A 12,964-nucleotide genomic window follows, 5' to 3' on the forward strand; every position below is an offset into this window, starting at 1 on the left:
TGACCACCTATCCTAGAGATACCCTGCTACCTTTGTAAGCACTGCCACAGTTATCCTGGGCCTTAGGGTGATTAATTATTTTAGATACTCACCAGCATTTGCCTCACTAACTGGCATATGCCTGATCCAAAGTCTACTGAACTCAATGCAGGGAATCTCATTGACTTCAGCAGATTTTGGATCAGGCCCCAAACACAGAGCAAATCACAACAGCATGGTGCTATGCATGATACTGACACTGAAAAGCATTTCACAAAAACATTTGCAGTGCTCTCATACCTCTAATACATTGCCTTATCTTTTTTGGTAAGCATTTAAACACAATGCGATTTCATATATGAGTGTGCTACACTCAGCCTGCTGCAAAACCTAAGACTTCACACGCTAAGAGAGGACGGTTTAAAAAAAGAAACGTAACTGTGAGCAGCAGCAAGGAAAACATCAACAGGAGGGGACTGTAAAGCCTGAGAATGCCTGAGAATGGAAAAGGAAAAGAAAAACAGATTTGAGCTGTAATCCCAGGAAAGAGAAAGGAGCAGCCCTGTCCCATAGATACACGGGGAAGGAGGAGGAGGTGGTTAGTGGGAGATGATGGGGGAGGGTCACTGCATGCCCCGTTTTGGTTGCTGAATGTTAGATCGAACTCTCTTGCTTACCTTTGCACACACAAAAACAAAATACCAACCCAAATTTTCACTCGGCTCTGCTATGTGATCAATATCATCCCGGTGGCAGGATTTTCCTCCACTTAGTGAAGCAGCTCCAAGCCCTGGAGTGGATTATTTTTAGGCTGGTGATGGGAAGATCAGCTGCTGCCTCCTATCGAGTTTCCAAAGTGCACAAGCTCTTCTTGTCTTTCTCACACGCTAAAGGAGGCAGGAAACTGGGAAGAGACAGGCAAGCAAAAAGCACCAATTTTTCGCCTCTTGAAGCTACCGTCCCCCGGGATTTCTTCTGCTTGCTTTTATTTTGACTTCTGCTCACAGAAGTAGCCAGAGTCGACTCGGCTGCATTAGAGCACAGGCATTGGTGTCAGCCGGCTCTTCTGAAATAATTAATTAYGACACAAGGTAGCCTAACTTTTGGCAGGCATGGGAGCTTCAGCTTTTGARTTCTTTTGAATTAATCTTTGTTAATTTGAATTTGACAATACAATTTTGAACATCTTCCATCATCCGGAGCTAAAAGGAAAATACAAGTCTACTCGGATATTTTACTTTATCCTAGATCCCTGTAGATTCTACTGCTTAAAATACAGAACATGTCCTCTTTTGTTTAATCATACAGAAAAAAAGAGGAACTTGAGACACTGGATATCATTTCTCTTTAAACAGTATTTTTTAAATATGAAATAAAAATATGTATCAGAACTACAATTTTCAATGCTATTGCCCTTATTTGCAAGGGATGCATATTTTTTGCAGTATTAGAAGTTGCTACATTGTATATGTTTCTCTATTTAAAGAGAAAGAKGTCCCTAGATAGCTTGCATGTCCTTAGTTGGTTTGTTTACTTATTTTCTTACAGTACTACTGAACYGAGATATACTAGGCTTCAGATTTTCCATCATGGCATTTTCACTTCAGCCATRCAACTTGAGGTTGCAAATGGCAAAGATCTTACTGCCAGATGCAGGTCTTTGTGGTCCTTTGCAGTGCATCATAAGATGCATCATAGCACAGGATGTTTTTGAGCACAATTGGTCCTTAGYTAAGTATGGGAGCAGGAAACCTTTGAGATAGACTTTGCTTAGACCTAGCAGAATCCAGTGGTTACACCTAGACTGTTAGAGCTCAAATGTTCACCAGTGGATCTGGATCAAGCTCTTTCYTGTATCATGAAAGGGATTGCAATAAATTCTGAGCTGAGACCGCAGCAAGATGGTTGGCGCCAGATATTGGCAGGATGTACTGAAATCTTGGAAAAYCCATTTTCCATTTTTCTGTGATTTTTCACCTTATGACTATAAGGACAAGAAARCAGCAACCTCATATCTTGAGAAAATTATTGCCTTTTGTTGTCCCCCATTGACATGTAACTTCCAGCACACTATTACATTAAGTAACTGAGACAGTCCTCCACAGCATTTCAGAAATCTTCCTTGCATATTAAATTTTTCTGCTTCTTTTCCTTCCCTTTCTAATTTTGTTTTAAAGTTCAGTGCCTTAGAAAAAAAAGAATGTGGAATGAAAGCTCCTGAGTTCTGCTATATATGTATGTTTTGTTTAAGAAGATGAAAAAAATACTTTAAACACATCTAACCATCATCTAAAAGAGCACTGTAGTCTGACATTTCTGAAAATGGGCACAATTTCAGACAGAGTTGACTGAAGTTTATGGTCAGAATTTCCTTTACCAAAACATGAAAAATTTGCTCAGTATCAATCATTTCCATCATTTCTACCAAACTGTATAGATAGGAATAATAATTTAAAAAGCAGCTAAAATACACATGGAAGCAACCAGCGTGTTTCATTTTGCTATTTTCTAACCGAAGCGCTTTCGTTCCTCTACCTGCAAGGCTAAGATGCTTCGAAATTTATTTTTGGAAGGATTAAGAAAAATGGAAAGCTCCAAAATGACAGAATACATTCTGTTTTGATCCGAAATGATTTTCTGTATTCCCCTGGGCTTTTCAATTTACCAGAGAGGGATAAAAAGAGAGGGAGAGAGAGAAAGAGAAGTATAGATGCTTCAGGATGCGTTTGGAGCTGTAATTAAACGGTGGGGGGAGGAACACAGGCCAACTTGCAGGTAGTCCCATTTTAAATACTCCACCTGATTTCCCACGCTCGCTCCCCGGGGGAAAGCGCTCTGCCAGCTGTGGCTCCCAAAGCCCGGGAGCTCCCGGCGCCCTTTGAGGGACGAGCGGCAGACAAAACGCCGCGCTACAAGACCGCGGCCGGCGATGCGGCAGCGCGATGTGGCGCCGGCCCCGGCGCGGGAGGCAGCTGCCGCGTGATGCTCAGCAGCCGGCGCACCGCGGATGGGCCTTACGCGACGCGGTGCCGGGGAAGGGGGCCGCTGCCCCGCGGCGCCGCTGCTCCGGCTCCCGCGCTCCCCGCGCTCCCCCCAGGCCGCTCCGGCCGCCCCCGCTCCCCCTCCCCGCCGCAGCCCCTCGCGGCACCTCTGGGCAGAAACGCCACGCGCGAGGTGGAAGGAAGAGAAATAGGAGCTATAAGATGCCGTGCTTTGTGGGGGGGGGGAGGGGGGGAAGATGTGCAAAGAAATCCTGAGGGGCTCTTACGGACCGCTGAGGTTGGGGCCCTCGCTCCCGGGCAGGCAGCAGGCAGCAGCCAAAGCACATTAAAATGCCAGCAAAGCCCAGTCCCCCGTGCAGGCTCGTACCAGGCTCAACCAGCTAAACCCAAAGGAACCTAAACGGGGCAGGAGTATCGGGAGCGGAGGAAGGCTTTGATGAATTAGGACTCGACTRCGTGAGGGAACGGTGGCCGCTGCGGGTACGGATCGCTTCACCCTCGCTCGCGGTTGAGCGCTCGCCGCTTCCATTTTCCTGCTTTACRTAAGCCACTGAACAGGACAGGCCGTTCGCGCTCCGGAGAGCGTTCACGGAGCGAGCACTTCTGGAGTAGCCGTAGTCTCGGGAGGCAATAACTCTCTCAGACAGTGCCCACATTGCAGACCGGTCCCTAGACCTCCGGCCAAGCACAGGCTCTGGGCGCGCCAGCCCCAGCAACCGCGGCGCTGGGCCCAAAGGAGCTGCCGGTCGCCGTTAGCTGAGCCGGGGGAGCTGCCTGCAGCCTCGCAGGCTCTCCGTGTGCCAGGCAACGAGCTGAAATCGCCCTCTTTTCACCACTGCATGCAAGGAACTTGGTCAGAAGTGCCGACGTAGGTGTTTCGGGGAAACTCTGTCACGCACGCTGTGCCGACCCAGCGGGGGAAAATTGTCTGACTTATTTTAAACATATGTAGATCATTTATACTGGGGCTTCATGCYCTTCTATTTAAGTTTTTGTGGCCGTATAAACAAATGTATGACTAAATTATATAAGCTCTGCCCTATTAAGCCTTTGTTTTCGTTCTAAATTTGTCATAGCAATGGAAACCTAGWAGCATGGTGTCAGAACTCTTGCCATCATATATAAAGATCAGATTGACACGGCTTCAAGTTTAATTTTGTTTATGCATACAGCCCTATTTAAAAAATAAAAACTCGCTGCATTGGTTTTAGTTACACTTTACTTATTTTATCTCAAAAAACTATATCTACCAAGATTTTTAAATCTTATTGAAGCAGCAAAGTCGCAATTTTCTGTTTCATTATTTGTTTAATGTAATGGAAAATTCAGCCTGGTCTTTGAATAACTTCTCTTTCTCTTTTAAATATTCATTGTGATTAAGCTTGGYGGGGGGAAGCTGCAAGAAGCTCAGTATTATTTAAAATATTTTCCACAGCTTTTTTAAAAGTTATTATTCCTTGTTTCTATGGGGAAAAGTGTTGTGGAAAATATATACAGCAAAAGTTCAACAAAGCAATCTGCRTAGAGAGGAACTCTATAAGAAGAACTACAAGAAAATCCCCAAAGTCAAAATTCACCAGCACGAAGGGATATATAAAGCCATTAGACTTCAGCAGGGATCTCCTGTCCTGCTCTCTGATGGGCAATGTGGTGCAGCGGTGGAATCCCATGCACCAAGTGCAGTATTACGATTTCTCTTGGTACTTCTTGATCTTGGCTGAATCTGGGTGCGCAGCTGCAGCATGCAGCAATTTACTCCACCTACAGAAGAAGTTTGCGCTGTGGTGGGTATCCGGRTGCTTTCTGCCCGTGGCTCATAAGCACAGGTCTGAACCTTACCACCTTACTACAGCTTCCTATCTTTAGCTATACTCATATTCCCACTATGCTTTCTCCCACTGATTTGCAGAACTTTCATTTCAATCACTACTTCTGTGATTTAAAAACACAACTCAACTAACAGAAGCAGTTAAAAAAAACTCTTCACCTCTAATATTTGCAACAGGAACACTTAAATAACATGCCTGTGTACCCAGAACAGAAGCTTACTAGAAAGTGACTGCAAGCAAAAATGGGATTGGCTGGTTTAGTTTCAGTGTTTCAGATCTCAGGAACATGAAGTAAAAAATCAGGATAAATATTGAAAAATAAGTTATGTGCTTAAATGTCAAATACAACATTACTTTTCAGATCTCAGGTTTTAATTGYTCTGTTGGTGAAGGTATTAACTTTTTAAATCTATCACACTGGCAAGAAAATGTATTGTTTTGATTATACATTTTTTCTTTAAAGACAAAACAAAACCTGAGAGCTGTTCTTTTAATATTGGAAAACTTCCCAAGTCTGTCAAGAGCAATGAAAGATTTCTATGTCCTACAAACATATAGGAGCTTCATCCTACGTATCCTAGTATCCTTTTTGTACTGCAATTTAAACTCTACCAAACACTTAGATATATCTGTAGTATAAATGACATGGTATCTGTGTGTATATAGAGCTGGAAGAAAGAGTTGTCTTTGTTWTTATTTGTGCTGTGCTGAATTTGTGCCCTCTGGGTGGAGTCTCGATAGTTTAGACTATTCTTGTGTGTTACTCATAAAATTTTATCTTATTTCTAAACAAGCACACCTACTAGCTTGATTTCATCCTGTCTACAAACACGACAGGACTAAACTAAGGATCAATTCTTTTTCTCCCATTGAACTCAACAAGTTACCTAAACTAACAAGTCCCATTGTCGTGTTTGGTTTTCACCTAAAAAATAGTCAGAAATGAAAAGATGTTTAAGTGTCTAGTTCCACTGTAAATGATCGAAGTGGTAGTTAGGTACCAAACACAGAATCCACCCTCGAATTTGGATTATATGGCAGATAGTTGATTCCTTTGTCTCAGCTGGTCTAGATGACCACGTATGGTTTACGGAGAGAAAATCAGAAAAATACATTTTCAGAGGATAGTTCTTTTTATCCTAAAACAGGTATATAAAATAGTGGGGAATTATTTCCCCCTGGATATGACTATTTCTCCCYACGGACAAGGAGATAGTCTGTATTGCTGTTATAGGTTTAACTAATTCTCCCATATCTAAAATTTAGAAAGTGGAGTCCTATCCTCAACAGTGCTATGCTACATTTGAAAATGAAAATTAAGAAACTAAATCACTAGAGGATTTTCAAAAATTTTGCCCTGTATCTTTTTCTTTTCTTTTCCTGAGGGGGCTCAAAATCAGCTTGAGATATTTTCACATGTATCCATTTTATCTTACTGTACACAGTAAGACAGTCTCTTACAATATGACGAAAAGGGGTAATAAACATCATAAGTGTCCTTTAGAGGTTRTCCTCACTATTTTCACTAGATCTGGTTGAATCCACACAATCCTTCTCCAACATCCCTTACCACTATTGAYTATAATGCTGTAACTTGTCTGTTGTACTTCAACACTGCCATGTTCTATTCTGGCATAAATGTAAAGAAAGCTAAACCATTAAAGCTATAATAAATCTCATTAATAAGAAAAGATGAAATTCACTTGCCTATACTAATATTAACCTTTCACATCCACGGTACCCAAAACACATAATTTGTTATTTCCATCATATATAATGTATTCTTCAAAAGTCACTACTAAACAGAGACCATAAGAGGATRCATTGAATCCTTAAGAGGATTCGTATCTTTTTTTCAGGCCAGATATATGGTGTAATTTCCTCACTTTTATCTAAGTCCTCATACCCCAGTCTCTGAAGTTGCATATCTCAAAACTAGAAACTTTTAACAAAGTTCATGTTAAGGTTCCCAGGAACAAAAAAGAGCTTATATTAAAATTCACTTTTATATAAAAAAACCCTCAAATATTATTTTAAAACATTGTAGTCACCCCTCAAAATGTGTATTCAGTTAACAATAGATACATCATTCAGGYGATTTAACTGCTGCAGCGTTATCTCTAGCCCTGTCCTGTTCTCTGCACTATCAACTACCTACCTCTGCAGGGAGGTACTAACTGCTAATGTCCTGATCTCCGACTTTTTCTTATTGCCTCTTYGCTAGTGTTATCTGTGACCCTTGCYGAAAACAGGAAACGGTAAACTATGCCCAAAGCTTATTTTACAACATATGAAATTCTATTAAATCCCCATAGTTACATGGATTAAAAGCTGGAGTAGAATTTAGCCCAAAGGATTGAATTTATTTTAAAATGACTCTGTTTCTTTAGAGCAGGATGTGTCAATGTCAGACCAGTGGAAGGCAATGGCTGAGCAGAAGACACAAAAGATCATTAACAACAACAAATAAAAACATTCTAAATTATCCAGCAATCAGCACTATCCTTCCTCTCAGCTACAGAATCTCCAAAAACACTCCCTGAAGATCCTCAGTGGATTATATCTGAGATATTTCTATAATACTTCATTGTTATCTTGTGACAGCAGTCAGATGGCATGGTCAGAGGGTTCATACCAGTACTGAAAGAGTAGGGTAAATTGTTAAAWCACAATTTGGTCCAGATACAGGACAGCAGTAATGCGATACCATAGGGTACAAACTGGTAGAAAAAAAAAGCCTTTGAGATGAAAAGGACAGTTCCTAAAAAACAGCAGTGGACAAACAACAGGATGAAGTGTATAATGCTTCAAGGCAAACTCTTGGCAGACATATAAGATTTATTAATACGACTTAAGGGAAATTTGCATCATAGTTATCGTAATAAAGCAAACTGTCTGAGAAATGTAAAAGTGCATTAAGTAGACTATCGTCAGCATTCACTCTGTTTTCATCTTGTTGCTGTAATAGTCATGAGATTGACTGTGTTATTTCAAGCAGACCAACAGATCATTTTATAGCTTTGCAAGTCAAATGCTGACATGCTGAGGCAATCTGGGGATCATTGAACAAATAYGACCAGAATCATTTTGTCCAGATCTTGTTTGTGAGCTGTTTTTTAAACTGATGGCACATGATGCTGCAGCTCTTCTGATGAATTAGTTTATGCCTTCTCTGTTATCTCAAGGGTATGCAGAGTAAGCCAGTATATGGGCATGTGTGTGTGCTACGTGTCCAGTAACATATTGCTTAGCATTCCAGCTGCAATTAAGAATGAACCCATCTGTACAACTCAGATTCAGATCTGGCCTGTAAATGAGTCATCATCCAGCAGATGTTTCAAACTAAAGGGTGCTTTTTTCAACAATAAGACAGATTCTGTGTATCAGCTTGTAGCATCCRACTACTAGACATGGCTGAGTGATGTCTGAGAGCAGCAGAATATAATTGATTTTGGCTTTGAAACAGAAAGTAACAGTCATTTGTGATAAGAATCACATATGTATGGCATGTCTGAACAAAGCAAATGGTATCTTCAGGACGTAGATCTCCCATTTACCTTTTCAGAAAATCCTAGATGGAAACGTGAGTTCTTGAAGCTGAAGTTCTGGAGTCTCCTTCGCTGGAGATATTCAAAACTCACTTGGATGCAACCCTGTCTAACATGCTCTAGGTGACCCTGCCTGAGCAGGGGAGTTGGACTAGATGATCTCCAGAGGTCTCTTCCACCTGGGTGTGGTTGGAAAGGATAAATTGTTCCGCTCTTTACCACTCAGCCCTGGAAACTAGTGTTTCTAGTTGGCTCTGTACTAGTGATAGAAAATTCATCATTAGCAAAATTGGTTGAAATTTTGCTTTGAAAAGCTTTTATTTTGCCTAATTCACTTGTTTTTTTTTTTAAAAAAATGTTCAACATATTTGTGGTAATATTTTTACTTTTTACTTATGAAAAAATATTGTCTTTTATTTCTTATTTTTGYCTTTCCCTCCACCTTTTATTTCCTCCTTCTCTTTAGTAACAAACCAGAAACAGAGACTGCAAACCTTCTTTCCAGTATTTTGAGAGTTCTTAGTATCTCATATTTGTTAGCTGAAAAATCTGATAAAATATTACTGTGAAAAGTCATAGGCATGAAAAATTTATCTTTTTGATGCCTATGATGTTTGTTTCAGCAACTTTAAAATGCAAGATGCTAACTTTAGGCCCCATATTTTGAAAAACTTAACTTTTCTTCGTAAGGCCCAGGGCTAACRTTGTTAAGTACCTTCCTAGAGAGGTTGGGAGGATAGCAGTATCTTTTGCATCAAATTTTCTGCAGAACCAAGTTTTCTGCAGAAACTTTCGGAGGTAGAAAGTGAGACACAGATTAATCAAAGAAAAGGAACATGAGGAATGTATGGGATGATATAGTTACTTAATATACTAACACATTTTATTACTGCTGGGAGAATCCAACAAAATGTGATTCTGAAAAATAAAGCAAATTGAAAGAATATTTTATAAGAGAGACTATTCCCACTGCATTTAACACAGTTTCTGTACCTGCTTGAACAAGGACAAAATAAGAATCTTCTTCAGAAAGCTTTCTTTCCTGCAAATACGCATTTCAGCTTCCACTAAAAAAAATTTACAGAGTTTATAACAATGGTAGAATAGGTCCCTCAACAAGGTATTCTGTGTTTCATYATCAATTATCACCAACGAATGTGTTCAATACAACAGCCATTATATGATGCAGAGATCTACAGCAATATTCCTGTTGTAGTCCTTATAAAGAAAATATTGGGGTTACTACAATGTAGAAGTGAAAACATTATGTTCATTTGATAAATTAAATACAAAATTATATACAATTTCCAGTTTATAAACTTTATTTTGCACAAACATAAGCTGTTAATGTCTTACAAGGAAAGTGATTTTTCCTACTGTGGCTGTACCTACCTGCCTGTTCCAGGCATATAACTGTTAATATTGATTCCACTATTATGTTAGCATAACCCAGTTTTCATACACACTTGGAAGCAAACAAAACTCCTCTGATACAAAATGTACTAGTATTCAGGCATCTTCCATCTATGTACRGAGTTGCAGAAGAAAAGAGAGTGATATAGGGGAAATTTCTTTCTCCCTATCAATACTTGCTATCAGACCAAAGAGGTGTCATTCCGTCTGAAGTTCAGAAGGAACTTTATGTCTCTGAAGATAGTTCTTCATCTAAGCAGAGACAGTAGCTCATTAGGGAAACTGAGAAGAAAGACAGGGGAAAAATTAACCTACAATTATACRGGAAATATAGTCTCAAGACAAAGATGGTTTATAGAACATTTAGGTGCTAATTCTCATGGTCAGCATCAGGAAGGGCATCCCATGGCAGTTACCAGTGCACATTCTACCTGAGACACAATCAATCCAGTCTGAAAAAAATACTTATTTCCACATCACACATATTTTCAGGTTTCCATAGTTAGTGAGAAGAAAAGGAACTYTAGGATATTTCAAATACTCTATCAGGTAAATGATGAGCATTTAATTGGCATTCACTGTACAGCCCTTTGCAAGCACAAAGCACTGTCAATAGTTAGCAACTTTTTCCAGGAATCAAGGTACAAAAGTGATTTGTATTCAACTTCCCAGGAAAGTTTACTTCAGTGCTTGAACACAGATCTTTGTTTTTGATCATTTAAAACAAAATTTTGAATCCTCTGGATTGTTTTAAGACACAATATGCAATGATGTGTGACATGAAATGCATTCAACCTGAGTTCAAATAGTTGGAGGCAGTCCACTGTGTAATACTAAAGTGCAGTACATCTCAGAGAACAGATCTGTGTCTGGTATAGACCACAGTTTGGAAATACAGTTTGAGGGGACTTGGTGGGACAGACTCAGTTTTTAGTTTCACGTTATTACCAAAAGCTTATAAACTTTAAATTTCCAACAAATTTTATTGGAAAATGTCACAAATCTTGCAAAGGCAAGGATAAGAAAGCTATGTCATAAGAGGGAAGTTATTCCTGAACTGGGTTGAATTCTCCGTATTCTTTTGAGTTTGAAGCTAGAATTAGAAAGTATGTCATCTTTGAACTTTAATAYAATCTTAAGTCAAAAAAAGCAGTTCTGTGGTTCCAAATGTTCCAAGGTCTTCCCAAAAAATAAAAATGAAATTAATTATATTTGGGGATCTTTTTGGCCTATCTGCAAATTAATGGTCTACTTACGAGACCTACTGATAGACAGAATCACAGAATGGGTAAGGTTGGAAGGGACCTCTGGAGATCATCTAGTCTAAYCTACAGCATGTTAGACAGGATTGCATCCAGGTGGGTYTTGARKATCTCCAGAGAAGGAGACTCTACAGCCTCTCTGGGCAACCTCTTCCAGTGCTCTGTCACTCTCACAGTGAAGAAATTCCCCCTCATGTTCAGGCRGAACTTCTTATGGTTCAGTTTGTACCCGTTGCCTCTAGTCCGGTCGCATGGCACTACTGAAAAGAGTTTAGCCCCRTCCCCTTGACACCCTCTCTTCAGGYACTTATACACACTGATAAGATCCCCCCTCAGTCTTCTCTTGCACAGGCTAAAGAGGCCCAGCTCTTGCACCAGTTCCTCATAGGGCAGATGCTCCAGCCCTCTGATCATCTTCGTAGCCCTACGCTAGACTCTCTCCAGTAGCTCCRTATCTCTCTTGTACTGGGGAGCCCAGAACTGGACACAGTATTTGAGATGAGGCCTCCCCAGGGCTGAGTAGAGTGGCAGGATCACCTCCCTCMAYCTGCTGGCAACACTYTTCCCAATGCACCCMAGGAKACCATTGGCCTTCYTSGCCACAWGGGCACATTGCTGGCTCATGGTCAACYWGTYRTCCACCAGCACTCCCAGGTCCTTCTCTGCAGAGCTGCTCTCCAGCAGGTCAGCCCCCAGCTTGTACTGGTGCCGAGGGTTATTTTTCCCTAGGTGCAGGACTCTGCACTTGCCCTTGTTAAACCTCATGAGCCTCCTCTCTGCCCAACTCTCCAGCTTATCCAGGTCTCTCTGAAAACTAGAGACAGACATGTCTGTCTCTAGAAAGCAGAGGTTTCTAGAGGTTAGACACAAGTCCAATGCTTTTCCAAGTCACAGTTCAGAGTACACAAGTCACCTTAGGTACTTGAGTCATTTTAATCATCTTAGCCCTGTTGGTCAACTTAGCTATCTGTTTTCCCTCAGTCAGGTACCCGAAGTCACCACAGTCATCACTAAGTCAATCAAAATTACATGTCAAAAGCTGTCTGAAAGTAATCTATAAAATTAGTTTATATTCCAGATATTTTGAATGTTCTATGTCCTTCTTAACAAAATTCTTTCATCCATACTACTTTAATTCGTAATCCATAATTAATGTAGTTTCTAGTTTTGGGGGTGTTTTTAACCAAAAATTAAAATATAGCACAAATGCTTCAAAGCAGAATGTTAGTCTCTGTAAACACATAGCCAATGACATTCCTTCCCAGCAGTAATTCTGACTAAAAAGTGGGTCACGTCCTGCTGTGGATAGTCCTAAGTGACTATTAGCTAACCTATTAGTTTGAGTGTGAGAACTGTCTGTCAAAAATTTCCATTGAAATGAAACAGGAAGATTGTACGTGCAGACCTGAACTCTGTAATCCTCTCAGCAGCTGTCTTGAGGCAAGTGATCCTACAGAAATGTGACACAAAATATCTTTGGGTCTGAGAAGATACTTGGCTAAACACAGGGGCACAAGAGAAAAAACTTTCTGACGCTAGTGGCTGTTGCCTAAGCAATGGTGAGTGGGAAGTATATTTCTAAATAGTATGAGTTACAAAGGTACCATCAGGAAAGATCACTCAGTCTGATCTTTCACACAGTCTTCTACGGTTCAYATGTTCATAGAAAAATTATTAAGATAGCTATTTATCTGACCCTGCAAAATTATGTTCAGACTGTGCATGTGCTTTGTTTCTAGGGCTTGCTCTGCGGGTCATCAGTCAGTGATGATATTGGAAATAGGAACCAGTCCAAACAACAACACTTTATGGTACTTGTTTCCCATCCAGCTTGAGGCCTAGATACAGGGAAAGTGTTTACACTGAGAAGAGGAAGAACAATATGCGTTCACAAGTGATTCATTTTACTTAAAGGGAGGCTATCATACGAT

At 40.4% G+C, this 12,964-nt stretch overlaps 1 protein-coding gene across 3 annotated transcripts in view; it reads right to left on the bottom strand.

Annotated features, from left to right (window-relative positions):
- ABCC9 (ATP binding cassette subfamily C member 9) overlaps positions 1 to 779 on the bottom strand; it is an 84,510-nt gene extending 83,731 nt beyond the window's left edge. For all 3 annotated transcript variants that reach the window (XM_085323986.1, XM_085323987.1, XM_085323984.1), the window contains exon 1: positions 657 to 779. The gene's annotated coding sequence lies outside the window, so the exon portion shown is untranslated. The remainder of the gene's footprint in view (positions 1 to 656) is intronic.
- Positions 780 to 12,964: the final 12,185 nt, after the last annotated feature.

Source organism: Rhea americana, unplaced genomic scaffold, assembly GCF_003343005.1.
Source record: "Rhea americana isolate MKP2758 unplaced genomic scaffold, rheAme1 scaffold_9, whole genome shotgun sequence".
Classification (NCBI taxonomy): Eukaryota; Metazoa; Chordata; class Aves; order Rheiformes; family Rheidae; genus Rhea; species Rhea americana.